Source organism: Hakea prostrata, chromosome 4, assembly GCF_041222555.1.
Source record: "Hakea prostrata isolate BN-2017 chromosome 4, UWA_Hpros_2, whole genome shotgun sequence".
In the NCBI taxonomy this organism is placed as follows: Eukaryota; Viridiplantae; Streptophyta; class Magnoliopsida; order Proteales; family Proteaceae; genus Hakea; species Hakea prostrata.
In genome coordinates, this window is record NC_142603.1 from 37525317 (window position 1) to 37544757 (window position 19441).

Genomic DNA, 19441 nt, shown 5'->3' on the forward strand with positions numbered 1-19441 from the left:
TTTTTTTCTTGAATCCTTCAACGCACTTTTCTGGGCATCGGACAAGGCCACTTCTGTAGCTGGTTCTGTATAGCCTTCATCAACAATCTCCCATAGATCTTGAGATCCGAGTAGTACCTTCATTTGAATGCTCCAATTATCATAATTGGACTTCGTCAATTTAGGAATCGAGGCTGGATCATATTTGCCATCTCGTATCAAGTTGATGCTTCGATCAACTAGAATCGAACAGGGCTCTGATACCACGTGTTGGTGCAGCAGGGTGATGGTGTAACCACTCACAGTGTATACAAGAAGAGGTGTTAAAAAACAAACACCACAAAAATCACTTCTCTAATAAAAAAAAAAACTTACAAACAAAATGCTACACCACTTTTCTCTCTTTCTATTTCTCTCTCCTCACCTTTAATGGCTGCCCTTTATGCTCTCTCTCTCCACTCTTCCTTTTTTGTTGCTCACGTATGATAAAGGTGTTTCAACACCTTTATCCACTTACTCTCCTTCTCTCCTCCCACTAACTTTCTTTCTTCTCTCTAACTACACACACACCGTACAACACAACATGACTAGGCTTCCTTTATATAGACATAAAGACCGCCATTGCTGTTTCTTCAAACTTCTACAATATTTCTGTTCATACTGGACCGACTCTTGAAACCGCCTCTGATTTCTTTCTACCAGCTTCGTGAAGCTGCTACCAACTTCTACAATCTTCTTCAACAGCCACCTCTATCTCTTTCTACAATCTTCTTGAAATTTCTGCAGTGTTCTACCATCTTCATGAAGCTTCTGAACTGAACCGACTTTGAGTTTGCCGACCTACAAGTCGGTGTTTGAACTTCAACAACATCAAGAACGGGGGGCGCCAAAAAAAAGGGGGGGGGGGGCGGGGGACACAGTAAAGAAAAAACCCACCCCTTTGGGTGGGGGGAGAGGGAAAGGGGGGGGGGGGGGGGCCGCGTGAAGGGGGGGGAGGGGGAGAAGGGGGGAAGGGGGGGGGGGGGGGGTGGGGGGGGGTTAGGTAAAAAAAAAAAAAAAAAAAAAAAAAAAAAAGAAAAAAAGTAAAGAAGTTTTAAAAGGTTAATTTTATTCTTAAACAAGTAGAATCGGCTATGAACAAAATTACTTCATCTTTGGGCTTTCATGAAATTTCCTCCTCAACCCTATAGGAAAGTCTAGAGGTACGGCCATATTATGAAATGGTAATATTTCATTAAACTCTTCTTTCTGCCTCTGTAAATATTGTAGGTTTACTTATTCATGTACATTCTCGACTTGGAATTTAGACTTACCTTAGCGTATGGGGACCCGAAAGAAGAAGGCAGATTTTTAGGAAGAACTCAGCCAACTGGGTAACATTGTTTTAACTCCTTGGTTAGTTTTAGGAGATTTCAATGAAATATTGATTAATGGTAAAAAATTTGAAGGGAAACCAAAACCTCAGGACAATTAGACTTGTTTAGAGATGCAATTTCAACTTGTGGACTATGTGAACTGAAATGTTCAGGGCCAGCTTTTTCATGGTCAAATGAAAGAAAGGGTAGTGCTTTAATTAAAGAGAACATAGCTAAGGTTTCTGCAATACATCAATGCTTAACACTTTTAGTGGTCTAAATGTTCATAAACTAGCAATGGTAGGATCAGATTACACACCCCTAGAAGTAACCCTTCAGAAAACCAAGAAAAAGCCCATGAGATTCTTGTATGAAACTAAATGGAAGGAATATTAAGACCTTCTAGAACAAATTAAAAAGGGTTGGAGTACTGACTATCAGGGTTCTCTTGCTTTCTTGCTCCAACAATAAATATATCAATGCACAAGAACCTATTGGAGTAAATCAACAGTGTCAGTAACTTCCCAGGAAATATATAAACTTCAAAAATCCTTGGAGGAAGTTCAACAACTCCCCTCATCTCACCGGTAAGCCCAAGCTGAACTAGACATTCAATTCCCTCAAGTTGACAAATCTAATGAGAGAAGAGGAGAAGTATTGGCATCAAAGGTCCATGATTAAATGGCTAAAAGAAATGCCATACACAAACCAAAATCTCACACTGGTTAATTGCTCAAAACTGATCAAGAAACCAAAATCCCACACTGGTTAATGGCTCAAAACTGATCAAGAACCTTTGGTGAAATCTTGGGATACTTTTTTGAATTATTTACCACATCTCATCCTTTTGAATCTGGTGTACAACCTTGTACGTCTAGGGTAGATAATGAGATGTTGTGCAAACCCTTCTCTGATGAAGAAATATAGAGAGCATTATTGAACAGGCTGCCGACAAGTTTTTATCATAAGAATTGGGACATATTAGGGGGTTGACTTGACCTAAGGAATCAAAAAATTTTCAATAGGGGTTTTGTCCTTTAGAGTCTCAATAGAACAATAATTACCCTTTATCTTGATACCAAAAAGGAAAAACCCTAGGAGGCGAGCCATCTTTGGTCAATTAGTTTATGCACGGTTGCACGAAAAATCATAGCCAAATGCCTTGCAAACAGATTAAAACCACTCTACATTCACTAGTGAGCAAATCGAAAGTGCTTTTGTACCAAGAAGGTCCATATCAGACAATATATATCTTGCACATGAATGTCTTCATTTCATGGAGCAATCATCATAAAAAACTAGCCATTTGGCTCTTAAACTTGACTTTTGCAATGCATATGACAGAATGTAATGGTGTTTCATTCTGGACACTCTTAGTGTACTAGGTTTTGATAATAAATGGATCCTACGGGGGCATGCAATGCATCTCTGTAGTAGAATACCAAATCAAAATCAGTGGCCAACTCACTAGCAAGCTAACCCTTGAAGGGGTCTCCAACAAGAATGCCCCCTCAGACCCTAAATTTCCATTCTATTCCTTGAAGTCCTTCCTAGAAGACTTACATCCTCTACTGGAGTTCCAAGGTTACATGGGATAACAGTGGCTAGTCCTTCCTTGAACCCTTCTTTGTAGATGATTGCATGTTGTTTACTCTAGTAAAGAATGAAAATGCAACTATGATAAATGAAGTTCTGTTGGAGTACAACAAGCTTTAGATGTCAACACATTAATATTTCAGTCTTCCATTCCTTTTAGCAAAGGAGTTCCGATTCATACTAGAAGAAATATTTCTCAAGCACTTAATATAGATGAAATCTCAACTCGTGGAGTTTATCTTCGATTACCATCCCACACATGTAAGTCAAAATCCCAAGTCTTTTTATACCTATATGATAGATTAAATGTGTGAAATTTAGCCCAAACCCTAACCTAGTAACCCATTTGTTTGTAGGTCTGAAGACCTGAAGTGAAGGTAGAAGGCAATTGTGGGCCATCTCAGTAGAAGACATGGTGTTTGACCCAGAACCCATGGAGATTGATGATGGAGTTCCTTATTTGGAAACCTTGTCTAATTTGGGGGAAGAAACTACACCTTGATGACAAAGAGCTTGGTTGATGGACTTAAGCCCTAGTTGGACATGTTTTGGAAGGTTCCTCAATGCTAGGTAAGTTACTTGTTGAGTTGGGAGAATCCCCATTGAAAATTTTGAGGTTTGGAGCTTGAATTCCCTATTTTTGGGTTTGTTGTCAGCCTGGGTCGATCAGGTTGAGTGACACACAGTGATAGGGGCTTATGTATAAATTGCTGGATTTTAGCTTTTCGATGCTCTATTTATTAAAACTTCGTGGTAATCAACCCCACATTGATCTAAAGCCTTCAGAGAACATGGGAAGCCTCTCTCAAGCATTCACATTAGAGTTTTGGAAGATCATCATTAAATCCTTAAAGCTTTTCGGCAATTCTTTTTCTTTAAGGTTGGTATTCGCTACTACCCACACTTCATCTTCTATTTCTTTTGATTTCTTCTATTCTCTATTGATAGGAGGATGATCATATGTCGTTCCCATGACTGATCCTCCAATCCCTGCTGTTCTAGAGTGGATCTCCATACACCATATGACTTTGTGAATCTTCATATGATGATTTCGAAGGGAAATCAAGTGTGATCTTCATGATTGACTATCCCTTTGATGTTTTTGATTTTAAAGCATGCTAGATTAAAACCTAGCTTTTGAGTGATTATTTCTATCTAAGATCTACTGTTCTTCTCTTTCTAGAGTGAATTTTCATTCTCTCTAGCTTCTCCCTAGAATTCACGGATTGATTTCGGTAAACCCTAGCTTTTGATTAATTTAGAATTCTACTCTATTGATCATTGTTGATGCCTAATCTATGCTAGATAGTCTTAGACTACTATTCTATAGTTTCCCTTAAAATTTCAGAGTGTTGAATCACAAAAGTTGAGTTTCAGATCAAAATTTAGGGTTTCTATCCGTATAGAACACTAGGGTCAATCACCTAGGTCGATCAGACTTGAGCGACCAGATGAGCTGCCCACATTGTCAGTAGCAGCAGGTTTGGTCTGTTTTGATCCGTTTCACTTCCAATCTTTGAGGGTTTGTTCCTAATGCTTAACCTATGCTTGTTTAGGGTTTATTTGCTAACTTTGAACCTGTCCTCATTCTTTTCTCCGGAATTCTTTGAAGTTAAATAAGGTAAAGACGTTTGTTCCCTAATAACCTAAATACATTCGGATTGCATGATCGTACTACTGTTCTTATAACTTTCTTATAATTATATTCTTGCTGTAATTATTGTAACTACAGTTGGACTTGCTCATGTAATTCAATTGTTATTCTGATCATGTATGATTGGTTATTTCCCTATGTATTGATTTATCAGTTGTGATTATGAATGACTGATTTGGGATGCAATTGCTTAAACATAATTGGGGAATGGGGAACTTCCTTTTGAAATTTCTTTCTTTGGACATCAGTGGAAGTGGTATGGGACACTTTCCTATGGTGCCCCTTGACTCTTTCCCTGGTTATTGGTTGACATACATAGGGCCTGTCTAGCAGTGTTTGGCAGGATTACCCTGTTATATTAGACCCAATTCAGAAGGGAATTGAGACTGAGTAACCCATGGCAGCAATGGGGGTTTGTGGGCACTCAAGACCGGTAACCAACCCATGAGAGGACATGAATCATATTGTAAGGGCCATTCGTTGGTAGGGTTGCAGTAGTAGACTTGGGCTCATGGGCGCTTATGCCCGGTAACTAACCCATGAGAGGACATGAGAGCTTCTCGTTTACTATTTGTGGATGACCAACAGGGTTGATGAGTCTGTAGTCCGAGTTGGCTGTAGTCATAGGATACTATGACTCTAGTGGGAAGGATATTAGAAAGGATCGTTAGAGGAGAGGAATGGAAGTATCTAACCCTGACTTGATATAACTAAGTAGAAGACTTGCATTGGGCTAAGTTCAACCCTGACATGCGCCAATACTCAGACCAATGGTGATGTGAGAGAGCGGTGACCTAAACCCCAACCATGGAGTGTCCAAGAGGGATGCAGGACCCAAGTACCACCGGAGAACCCAAGATACCGAGATGGTTGAGGGAGAGTTATTTGAGACCTACCCAGAGGAGTATGGTGCTATGACTTAAAGCATGTCTGCCACTAAAGACTAGCATTCATAGAGTTAGAAGCATACATGCATGTCTGTCTCATATCATAATTTATCTTTATGATGTGCTATCATGTGATATATGTTATTGTGGAATGAACTGCCTTGCTGAGTTCTTTTGAACTCACTCATTTTTGCAACAACTTTGTTAGATCTATCTACAGGTATAGATGACTATGAGGGCCAATACTATGAAGCCCAAGCGGATGACTCATGCGGTACCCAAAGTACTGGCTACCATGTCTACGACTGTGAAGACTACCAATACGAAGCTAGAGCTTATCAAGATTAGTCCAACTCTAGTGCTTGTGTGCTGGCGATGGGACATCGAATATTTTACTTATGGATACATTATTTATAGATTTGAAGAGACATTAGTTTAGATTTAGTTTACTTTTTTTCTTTCAATTTTTGGAATCGGTTGTAATCTTAGTTTAGTTTTTTATCTACTTTTTCTCGCTACTATTGTAGAGTAATTTTCGCTACACTCTACATTGATTTATTATATTGGTATCATTTGCCGCACTCTGATTATATTGTCAACTCTCTTTGAATCTTATATTGATTATTCAGTTATAATAGTTGAACATTGATTTAGTCTTGTTCTTGATTGTATTATTGTAAATGTGGGAGGTTGATTTCCTCAAACTGATCTTTGGGGCTATGGATCACACACTCGAGTATGCCAAATAGGGTACCGGCTTGGTGGATGTGACAAAATGGAAAGTTGGAAGAGCGGAAAGAAAAACTATTCTCTCATGTGGGGAAGGAAATTATAATTGAAGAAGTGGCAATTGCACTACCCACATACACAGTGTAATTGATAAGACTCGTTAGAAATTTTTTGTGGAAAAATAGTTGAAGCTTTGGCATATGTTGGGTAAAATGGAAAGAGTTGTGTTGCTTACTGAACGGGGGGGGGGGGGGAGGTCTTAGGTTTCAAGATCTTAATTCTTTCAACAAGGCCTTATTGGCCAAACAATGATGGAGACTCCTAACCTAACCAAACACCATATGGGCCAGAACCATAAGGGAATATCCCAAATATTCACTCTCCATATTCCTCTATCCCTCCACCCTCCCCCCCCCCCCCCCCCAAACAGAGGAAGGAAATTAAAAAAAAAAAAAAATTTGAGTCCTACTTTAGTGCATGAACTTATTGATTGGGACAATATTGGAATCTACCACTTAAGGACTGTCTCTTCTCTCAAGATGAAAGGACAACAATATTATCTATACCAATTTTATCCTCTGCAATAGAAGACTCCTAGGTGTGGAAGGAAACTAAACATGGGAGGTTTCATGTCAAACCAGCATACTGTGTAGCTAACCTACTAGGTTGATCACCAAACAGCCCAAGCATCCTCATCAACCATCATTAATTGGGGAAGAATCTGGAAAACAATTAGTCTCCCAAAAATTAAAACCTTCTTATGGAAAACAATTAGTCTCCCAAAAAGTAAACCATCATTTATTGTGTTCATGCAAAGAACTGTTGGATGACATCACCTTTGAGGATTGACACCACTGAGTTTTTAGATAATACCTTCCATGATTGGTTAGATTTCCTTGAGAGGTAATTTTGTTCATCAAATCAAGGAGGGCGATGTATATACTATGAGTAGTGTGTTATGTTGGGTGGTTTCCCCAAACTATTATGCCCAAATGAATCTTCCCAAACGAATTCAATGTCTCTCCTTTCTAATTTTTTTGTTCAAATGCCAAGTTTTCCCCGAAATAGAACTTGTTCAACATGTTCTAGCCAGAGGAAACATTCTGGGGGCTCTCCTAATTCCTTGGCGGAGGACTTTATTCCTCTCCCAACTAGGTTTAGAGTCTATAAGGATGCCTCTTGGGAGGCCTCTAAAAAACTTGTGGGCAAAAGTTTATTTTTTATTTGGAGTTTCAATTTTAACATATGGTCCTTTGTTAATTTCTTTTAAACTAACAATAGGTGCCCCTTTTGGGAACTCTCTTTGTGTTTGTGTATTTGTTTGACGTGTTCATTAAGTGTCAACGAATTATATAATAACATGTGAAGAATGATTAAAAAAATAGTAATAATAATAAATAAATAAAACTGAGGTTATTGAGAGGGTGGCATGTTGATTGACCTATAATTCAATTATGATGTCACAACAAACGTAGGACATGCAAAAAAAATAAGGGGCACAAAATATAGGAAAGATATTAAGCATTTGTTAATGACAATAAATAATTGATCCCTGTAGGAAGGGAACTATTTATTACAGAGAGGGATCGCTGTCAAATGGGAGTCTGTGTGTGCTCCGAAGTGTAAAGGCGGGTTGGGTCTTCGTCGTTTGCGAGATGTCAATTTTGCTTGTCTCTGTTGGTTGGCCTGGCAAATAAAACATAATAAGTCTTTCTTTTCAAGATTTTTGAGAGGAAAGTTGATTGATGATAAGGGAAATTTGCGGAATTCTAGGGTTTGCTCTTCAAGTCTTTTTTGTCTGAAAAAGTTTTGGCATTTTGCTGCTTCTTATGAGAGATGGACAGTGGGCGATGGGACAAAAATAAATTTTTGGAAGGATCATTGGTTAGGAGACTCTACTGTTGCTAATCATTTGGAGGTTCCTCTCATTTTGGCGGACAAGTTGAATCTTAAAGTGGCGAACTGCTTCCTTGATTGACGGTGGTGTTTTATGGAGGTGCAATATCCTCCTTTAAAAGAAATTTTGGAGTGTGTCAGTCTTATCCATCTTCCTGTTGGTTTTCACGAAGATATTTGTTATTGGATTGGAACTGTTCAAGGAGAGTTCTCAATGAAATCAGCTTGGGATATGCACATGAAAAAGAGTGCGGTTGTGGATTGGGCGAAGAAGATTTGGAAATTGAAGTTATTTCCTAGGCAGTAGATTTTTTGTTGGTGGGTTTTCCATTGGAAGATCCCTATTGATGCAATTGTTTTGTCCAAATGAATCTCTTTGGTTTCACGATGTGGAATGTGTCTAAAGGCTTATGAAGATATTCCTCATATTTTTCTTCTTTGCTCTTTTGCTCGCAGCTGTTGGAGGCTTTGTGTTCTTCGTTCGGTTTCAGTTGGAAGCCTTCCTTTTCTCTTCAAGATAGTTATAAGTGGTGGTGTTCTGCAGGGCAAGTCTTTGCCTTTGGGTAATATGTGGTTTCATGGCTGCTTCTTGCTATTATATTATATGTGGTTTGCTCGTAACAAATATCGATATGAGGAGGTGCATTGTCTAAATGTTGGGTTTTGCGCAAATCTTCTTTGATCTCAGTTGTCATGATTATGTTTTGCTTAGCAGAAAGGTCCCTCCAGTGGTGTTTGCTCAATCATGAGCTATGGGTCTGAAAATTTTTATTAAGAACACTACTCCTCAATAAATTTTCTGCGTTTCTCCTTCTATTGGTTGGGTTAAGTTAAATGTCGATGGTTGTTCGTTGGGCAATCCTGGTATGGTTAGTGCAGGTGGTTTGTTTAGGGATGAATAATCAACTCTTCTGTTAAATTTCAGCACCTATTTGGGTTTCAAAAATAATTTTGAGGCTAAAATGGAGGCCCTGATGCAGGGTATAGAGTGGGCAATAAAGTTAGACAGTCAACGTTTATGGATAGAATGTGATTTAGTGGCAGCTGCTGTTTTAATTCAGCAAAGGAAGATTCCATGGTTTTTCTTGTAGCGCTAGAGAGGTGTTGATTTTTTTTTTTTTTTTTTTTTGACAGTCATCTTTGAAAAATTTCACATTGTTATAGGGAAAACAATCAAGTGGCTGATTTCTTGGCAAATCGGGTGGCAAGACAGGGTTCATCAACTGTTAATATACCCTGGACAACATTGATAAGGAGTGAAATTGATTTAGAGGCTTCTAATTGTTCTCGTTTCAGATTTTGATTTGTTATCTATGATTATGTGAGTTGGATTCAGTGAGGTTGGGTGTATTTGGGGGCAATTGAAGTTGCAAGTTTGAGGGTTGGTTTTTTGATTGTATGTTTGTAATTTTTCTTTTCGCTTTTTAATAGAAATGATCATTTTAGCGGGAAAAAAAATATTACAGAGAAGGATCTGTAAACATGAGAGAGGATCAATAAGAAACACTGAGGCTGGGATCGGGATAATTTGCAGGTTTCTGACATAGAAAATATATAAAATTATGTGATTACTCATCCATTTCTAGACCCCTCATCTTTGATTAACTGTTTTGCTTCTATGATTTGACTTAAAGAGCAGAGCTCCTCCTAAAATTGACTCCATGCATATGCATCCTTGCTGTTTGATTGTCTATTGAAGACCAGACTATTGGAGTGTAAGATTTCAACAACACCGCTACGTGTTAATATAAGACTACACATGCAATTTCTTATGTATAACATACATATAAAATTAAATGCAGCAAAATTTCCTACTTTAATCACTAGAAATATAATTAAAAAAGTGTCATTTTATAAATATATAATTTAAAATGCCATCAAACAAGAAAACACATGATATAGTTTTGTGGAATATATAGTATATATTGCAATAAAACCTGCAGATCTGAAAAGTAGAAGAAGAGAATATGAAGAAAAGTGGTGGAGAAGAAGGAGAAGGCAAATGGGAAAAGGGGGAAAGCTTACATGCATGTGTTGAGGCTCTCCCGGAGTACTTTATTTATAATATAGAAAGTTTGAAATATTAACATATATTATAATATAGCACAATGAAAATTAAGCAAGATCGTGCATCATACATCTATATTATTTCATGTTTCATACCATAAAGGTCATGATCATAATTAATAACCTACCGACATTTTTTTTTTGTAATTACAACATAGTCATTAATTCATAATTTAGTCCAATTCATTATAAACTAAAATTAAAAAAGACTATATATATATATATATATATATATATATATATATATATATATATATATATATATATATATATATATATATATATATATATATATATATATATATATATATATAAATATACATATCAAATGTTTTAGACATTAAATAAAACTATAAAATGTTCATCTCATTTATGTAGGGTGTTACACATATGAACAAATTCACATAAACAAAAAGGTCAATCATTCTGAAGAAATTTTATTTCTCTAGCATTTTAATATTATAATGTAATAACATTGGTGTGAAGATATTCTTATGGTAATCTGATCTATCAGTGGTTGTTGAGATTGGATTCAATTTATTTGCTAGACAAGTCAAACATGAGTTATATATTCTATTCATTTCTACAATGTATCACCTACTTACTTATTTGGGAAGTTGAAGGTCTATGTAGGGTGTTACACATATGAACAAATTCACATAAACAAAAAGGTGAATCATTCTGAAGATATTTTCTTTCTCTAGCATTTTAATATTATAACGTAATAATACTGGAGTGAAGATATTCTTATGGTAATCTGATCAGTGGTTGTTGAGATTGGATTCCATTTATTTGCTAGACAAGTCAAACATGAGTTATATATTCTATTCATTTCTACAATGTATCACCTACTTACTTATGTGGGAAGTTGAAGGTCTATGCACTGAAAGTCTTTAAAACTTGAGGAAGTGTATCAACGGATATTAAGTTATAGTCCTTACATGGGAATTGGTGCTTGATTATCATACTTTTATTAGGGAAAATTGTATACTTAATTCTTCATCAATCTATGTTTTTTATCTTTTTATGACAATTTCTTCAATCCTTGTCAATTCATTTTCAATTTTTGTGGTGTGTTTACGTAGCCTATGTCCATGAAAGACTAGCCATCCACAATCCAAAGCGAATTATTAAGCTTGTGTCCAATCTCGGGATTTTTGTTCGCGGCTGCGTGGGTATCCATCCGCAGCAGCCTTCAGAATGTGCCACGTGGCATTGAAAAAATGAACGGTTTAGATTCTTTCACTAAATTTTTATATTTAAAATGTTTTATAAATTACAATTATTCGTTCCTTATACTTTCTAAATTTACAAAATCAATCCTGCTCATCTCGGGTGTGAACAAAATCCTAAACTGGATTTACAAACTCCTCTAACCCCTCCAGTGTTCACCAGAAATCACCGATGGGCAACATAAGAGAGATTTTCGTGTGAAGCCAACCGTTAACTCAGGAGGACATAGGAGAAAAGAGACGCTCACCTTGCGATATCCCATGAAGCTTAACCGTAAACTCCAACAGATTTGCGATATCCCATGAAGTGAACTCCAACCAACAAATAAGAGTAATCAAACTCTTTCTCTAATTACCCATTCCATTACCTGTCACAATGTAGCAGATATTCAACTTAGTAATGTATCTCTAAAAGCACTCAACCAAGATTGAAGAGGTTCCTTAGGTGGCGTAGTGGTTCTTTTGAGCATTTAAGCAAACATATAGTGTGCATTCATGTACAAGGAGCAAGAGAATTATAAAAGAAGGGGAATCACATCAAGAGCGCGTTTATTCATACTCAGTTTCCTGAGTTGATTAATGGCGTGGAAGACTCTATGAATGGGAAATCCGTCGCCCATCCAGCTCTGGAAGGCAGACATAACGGGTTGTCCTCTGGCAAGCTTCTCAATCTTGTAAGACAAGCAGTTCCTAATCTCCTCCTCCTCTCCTAAGTTCTTGGGTTTGGTGTCCCACAGAAGAAACATCTGGATTTTGGGTGCTGAAGCCGAAAGAAGAAGAAGATACAATTGGTGGAATGGTGGGGAATGAGTCTTCTACATATAAGGGTTTTCCGTTGCTGATTTGTTGCTATTTTTTGGAGTTGATCATTGTAAGAGTAGTTGCTATTTTGTAGGAGGTTGAGTCCCGTTTGAGAGTTGTTTTGTTTTTAATTTTGATAGGACTCTGTTAGTTATTGATCTCTTTAAAAAGGCATTAAAGCTGGTCTTTTGTATTCGATTAAGTGAAGAAGTATTATGGAGTTTTTCCTATCACTCTGTTCTTGCTTGTCTTCTTTCATTTTGTTCCAACAGTTATGCCTTCCCTTTACACCACAAACCCACTACATTCATTCTACTAAATTGATCTGCTGCTAGAAAATCTCTCTCATGTTGCAGCTTTGAAAAAAGTCACCAGAGGAGCCCATCAGTGATTTTTCGGTGAAGGCAAGGTGAACACTGGAGGGATTAGAGGAGTTTGTATTTCCGGTTTACGATTTTATTCTCATGGAGATGAACAGGGATTAATTTTGTAAATTTAAAAAGTATAAGGGACGAATAATTGTAATTTATAAAAGCATTATATATAAAAACTTATTGAAAGAATCTAAACCATTCATTTTTTTCAAACCGCGTGGCACATTCTGACGGCTGCGCGGATGGATACCCGAGCAGCCGCGAACAAAAATCCCCAATCTCATCCATATGAAGGACTTAATAGTTTTTTGACATCTACAATGAAAGGAGGGCTAATAATAAGAATAAAAATACAAAGCTCACAAACATAGAAACACGTGCAACAAATCTAAACTTGAGCGAAGACAAACATGTTCTATAATAGAAGCGGCCACATAACCTTTTGCTTATTCCTTTGCCAACCACTAAGTCAAAGAGAGGGATTGGCTTGTTCTTGTAAAGGGAAATTAAGAAATCTTGTACGCTACCGAGTAGCACTGGAAAGATCCCTCAAAAAAGAACCTGTAACATATACATCTAAGTACTCCAAATCTTAAAGAAAAAAAATTTGTGTTTCAAATTTAATTGATCATAACTATCCAAAGATACTAATATATATATTGGACTATAGGTGAATGCACTAAGTTGCTTCTTGTGGTTATAGTAGGCCTAGCGTCTTGGATTATGATTTTTCCTTGAGAGTTGAAATATACTACCGTTCGCACTTTCGAATTTGACTCAATTAGAGTAAAGTGCGACATGTTTTAGCTAAAAAAGATTGAAGTTTGTTTTATCCTTATATGAGATAGGATCTTACATTAAGATACAAGAGACTGTTAGGAAAAATAATCTCTTATAATTCATTTATTCTAATTAAATGGTAGTATTTAATTTATTAAGTCACCCACTTAAACTGAGGAACCCTTTACAATTCTTTAGCCACCCTCCACTGCTTGGCTTAGAGATATTTGCTCTGCAGCTTCAGTCTTTCCATCTAAATAAATGGATTTTCAAGCCAAAAGGAAAAAAGAAAAAAGAAAAGTGATCATTGAAAGAAGATCTGACTTTTTTTGTAGATATAGTTTTGTGCTTATATTACTTCACATGATGATCCAAACATTTTCTATTTATTTCATAGAATGGTCTTTCTATTTGTAGCATACAATCTATATTGCTTCTATAAATACTTAGTTTATTAAAATTCCATGTCTTAGAGTCAGCATTAAGAGATGCACACTTTCACAAACTACTAAATGAATGCCCCATTTGTTGTCTCCTTTAATCACTCTTAATTGAAAATAGGTTGTGTTTAGAATATTTTCTAGTGGAAACCACGAATACGAAAGAGACGGCTAAAGAATTAAAATGCATTAATATTTTACCAAACATTTTCTTAGTTGAACATCTTATAGATGGTCAAACAAACATCTTTTCTATTTTCTAATGTTGAGAGTTCTAGTTCTTTTATTTCTTTTATATTAGCAATCTAGAGGTGCCCATTTTTTCAGAAGTCTCTATCCCTCTCTTTGCGTTTGTGTATTTGCATGATATGATAATTATGTGTCAACAAATCATATATTTACATGTGAAGAAACATCGATTGAGGTTATTTATAGGAAGACCCGTTGATCAACCTACAATTCAATTATGACATCACAGAAATGTAGGACATGCAACAAAAGAGAGGGGCACGAACTCTAGCAAAGATAGTAGGCATTTGTTAACAACAAAAAATAAATTGTTCCTTCACCAACCACTAAAGTCAAAGAGAAGAATTGGCACTTGGTCTCTTGTGAATTTATATTGTCCCCCTTACTAAAAAAAATCTTAAATGTCTTCTTTCTTCTTCTATGATCAGTTCATTCTTCTTTCTCTCTTCATTATTTTATATTGTATAGAATAATTCAACTAATGGTATATTTGTCATTTCCTTTAACCAACTCAATGTTCTAATGGAAAAAAGGGTGCGACTACGAATTTGAAGAGTTTTCGGGTGTCTATGCTTTTTGGCAATTATCTTGGAGTGTCTTTGAAATTTAAAAAAAATATATAAAAGATCGCTTAAATTACCAAGTGGCATTAGAGAGCCCCCTCAAAAGCGAATCTGTAAGACATGCATCTTACTACTCCAAATATTATTTAAAAAGAAAAATATCCTGCAATGCCACAGTTCATGCCTAAGCTTTGTTCGGTGGTGACGAATCATGATACAAACTAAAGCATTAATTGTGATTTTTATGATTTCGGGTTGGTGAGCTCTTCACTATTAATTGAACTAACGACATCTCTCTTCACCACAGAAACCCAAGTTTCCAAGCTTACCAGAAGGAAAGAATCCAAAGTGCTAAGAAACAGATTTCCATGGATTCAACCAAGCAACAGTTGCAGTACGAAGATGAAGAAGCTTGCTTATATGCAATGCAACTCGCAAGCTCTTCAGTTCTTCCCATGGTCTTGAGATCGATTGTCGAGCTCGGAGTTCTCGAGATCATCGATAAAGCAGGTCCAGGAGCTGAAATGTCACCTTCTGAGATTGCTTCTCAGCTTGGAGCACAAAACCCAGATGCCCCAGTTATGATTGATCGTGCCCTTCGACTCTTAGCCAGTTATTTAGTTGTCACTTGTTCACCGAAGACAAATGAAGATGGAAAGGTTGAAAGGGTTTATGGACCAGCTCCAATCTGCAAGCTTTTCCTTAAAAATGAAGAGAAGGGATCGCTGGAGATGTTGATGCTTATGCATCAAGACAAGGTCACCATGCAGGGCTGGTACAGATGAATTCAACTTCCTGATTTAAATTTTTTTATGTTTCTAGTTTGATTTTATTTTAAATATATCCGTTTTTTTTTTTTCTTCTTCCATAAAAAAGGGCGTACCCAGTACCGAAGCTCCCATATTATGGGGTCTGGGGAAGGGACCCGCGACCTCCAGCGCACAATGGAGAGACTCCACCATTGCGTCAGGCCCGCCCTTCAATCATATTAGAGTTGGTCTGGGAGTTGCTCCCATAAGTGATAAGCTTAGAGAAAGTCGTTTGAGGTGGCACGGCCACGTTCAACGGAGACCTATAAATGCTCCTGTACGGAGAAGTGATATAATCCATATTGAAGGAACTAGAAGAGCTAGGGGTAGACCTAAGATAACCTTAGGAGAAGTGGTGAGAAAGGATATGTATAGTTTAGGCCTTGTATCTAGCATGACCTCGAACATAACTGATTGGAGGGCAAGAATCCATGTAACCGACCCCATTTAGTTGGGACAAGGCTTATTGTTGTTGTTTTCTTCCATTGATTTGGGAGTTAGAGGGAGAATAATGTGCTTTCCTACTCTTTTGAACCACACATAGTGATGGAGCTTGCCTGTAAATATTGAAAAAAATCGGAGGTAAATTTTTCAGTAGGTCCCATCAGGGGTTCCCACTCCCATTGCGTGATTCAAAAATTTCAAAGGAGCACATTGTTCTCTGAAGGAGCTATCCGTCCGAACTCTTGATTTGGCTATTGGTGTCATTCACCATGTCATACCATGTTTAGTATATATATAAATATATATATATATATATATATATATATATATATATATATATATATATATATATATATATATATATATATATATATATATATATATATATTCAATTTTATTTAAATTATATCCAACATGAATCAATATATCTTTAATTTTATTATACTATTTTGCTGATATTTAATCAAAGAAAGAGAGATGCTAGTAAATTATACTCTAGATGCAAACTCTCTCCTTTCAATATAAAATTTTAAAACAAGTGATTATGCAGATGATAATATTATTATTTGAGCAATCAAACATACATTCTACGATGTAAATTCTATTATGCTTGCATTCCTCAAAACTTAGTGTATTAAGATTATATTCTATATTTTCAAATATTATATCAACTATATGCCTTCTTATTGTTAAAATAATAAGATTAAGTGATAACTTAACCATTTATCATAGTTTTCAAAATTCTTATATTGCCCTCTTTTACATTTAAATCCCATTTAATTTAAAAAATAAAATAAAATAAAGAAGAGGGAGGCGAGAAGAGAAACCATGATTGAAGTTGGAATACTTTCCAATTTTCTTTTTTATTCCCTCTTCACTTAAAACAAGATAGAACAAAGACAAATATGTTTTTTTTACTATTTAACACTAACAAATATAATAGAATAATATTCAAGGATAAAAACGCAATAGTATCCTCGTATTATTATTATTAGAAAAGTAATAATCATGCTAATTTCATTGAAGATTAATAAGAATATTAGATAAACATTTTCTGTGTATTAAATAATTTTTTAAAAAACCTTTTTTTTTTTGTAGGTTCCACATGAAAGAAGCCATTCTTGGAGGTGGAATCCCATTTAACAAAGCATTTGGAATGACAGCATTTGAATATCAAGGTGTGGATCCAAGATTCAATGTTCTTTTCAACGAGGCAATGAAAGGCCAAACCATCATTACCATGAATAAACTTCTTGAGACATACAAAGGGTTCGAAGGCCTGAACTCAGTAGTAGATGTTGGTGGTGGATTTGCAGTTGCCCTTAGAATGATTACTTCCAAGTATCCATCAATCAAGGGTATTAATTTTGATTTGCCCTATGTTGTTGCGAAGCACCATCATATCCTGGTAATATTCTTTTTGTTACCAACATTATCTTCTTTGTCTACTTTGTTTTATATAGTCTATCACACAATGACTGAGGATCCCAGGTAAGAGCATAATGATAGATCTATCGTCTTGTGTTTGAATGGTACGAGCAGGTGTGGAGCATGTTGGAGGGAGCATGTTTGATAGTGTTCCAAAAGGAGATGCCATCTTTATGAAAGTGAGTTCTATAGTTATGAGTCTTCATAAAATTTTAAAAGAAATTGAATAGAAAGAAAATCAAATAGAAACAAATGCCTAGTTCAAGTGGTGAGATGAATTGGAATCTTCTACCGTTGAGATAGAGGGTACCATGACTATGACATCCATCACTACAAATTAAGTATGTGACTCATCTCCGAATAATGAAAAGGTAGACTCCCTCTCGATGTACTTTTTGCACAAGTAATTGCAGATTTTTAATTATGTAGAGGTAGTAAGATCAAAGATGTCTTGAATTCAGACATTTATTCCTCCATATCTCTCCCTCCAAAAAAAAATGACCCTCCTGACTGTATGGTAAAAATATCAACTTTAATGTACTTACTGACATATTGATTTGTTGTAATTGTTTTTGCATGAGATTTCCAGTTGATATTGCATGACTGGAGTGATGAACATTGCTTACAAATTCTGAAGAACTGCTATGAAGCATTAGCAGAAGGTGGAAAAGTGATAATAGTTGATGCAGTTCTTTCAGAAGCTGCAGAAACTAACCGTGTAGCTCGAGCTGGATATCAAATTGACAATTTAATGATGATGATAAACCCTGGTGGAAAAGAAAGAACTGAGAATGATTTTAAAGAACTTGCCAAGGCAACTGGGTTTCGTAGTTGTCAACTGGTTTGCCCTGTGATTAACCTTTGGGCTATCGAATACATAAAGTAAGCCATGAATGCAAGTTTTACGTTGATTAAAATAAGCACGGATTTCTTGCTTGGTCAAGTACAAGACGTAAGTTTCCCTCGATTGGAATAAGCACTTATTGCTTGGTTGTATTATTTTTGATGATTAGGTGATCCCTTATAGTGTTTGTTTGGCCAATGGTTTCCACAACTTGGTGAGATCATATGCCCCAGCATGCAATCTTGTATCTTTTTCATTCTAATGAAAACACACACTCTCTCTCTCTCCATTGTTATGTTAAAGTTATAGGTTGCGTTGTACTAGAAAATGCCTTTCTTTGCCAACACAGAGCTGTTCTAGTGGTGAAACCAACACTTATTAGTGAAGAGGTCGTGGGTTCGACCCTTGCTGAGGCATATTAATATCCCCATCCCCCGGCTTAACAAAGCCCCTTTGTACCCTAAAAAAAAAAAGGCCTCTCTCTCTCTCTCTCTCTCTCTCTCTCTCTATCTCTCTACCTCTCTCTACATTTTTATGTTAAAGTTATAGGTTGTGTTGTACTAGAAAATGCACAAGGTCGCCCAAGTAATATAGAAGTATGAGGGGTGTTATTCCCACAAGGATTGAAAAAAGTCAAATTACATACGAACTTAAAAAACACATAATTATCTAGTGAGCAAAACTGAGAATTAGCTACTAATTATACTAACAGAATCACGAATGAAATACTAAGCAAATCAATAAATGAAAATACTTGAGTTTTGATATCACCAAACATGTCATAAATTATCAGTCTCTCCTTTTCTTATAATCAATTTCCTCTCTATCCTTGCTCACATGATTACTAAATTAGATCATCCCACTTGTTACTCTTGAGGGTCTCTAATACACAAAGTCCCTTCTACTTGTTATGCATAGAAGAGTAATTCAATGCATTGCATGAAACATAGAATGCTTAGACACTGTCAACAAACCGTTTAGCCTATTATGCATGAGATATAATTTATGATTCATCAACTCTATGTCTAGTATGTATTCTCCATTGTTACATGTATGAAAACATACCACAAAATTCATGAATGTTGGCCGCCGACATTCAAACATTAAGAACAAAATTGAAGAAAGTGAAAAATAGAGGATTGTATTGCAGGAAAGAGAGAAATCAACAAATTAATTCATGTGGGGATTCATCTACACTCTAGCAATAGAAATTTAGAATATCATAGAAAATGAAGTTAAAAGGAACATCATTCTAGACTAGGACTGAAGAAGAAACTCCAAACATCACGCTATACTAGGATTGAGGAAGAAAAT

The 19441-nt window shown here is 36.1% G+C and overlaps 1 pseudogene; it reads left to right on the forward strand.

Annotated features, from left to right (window-relative positions):
• Positions 1–14921: 14921 nt before the first annotated feature.
• Positions 14922–18169, forward strand: LOC149018793 (caffeic acid 3-O-methyltransferase-like; annotated as a pseudogene).
• Positions 18170–19441: the final 1272 nt, after the last annotated feature.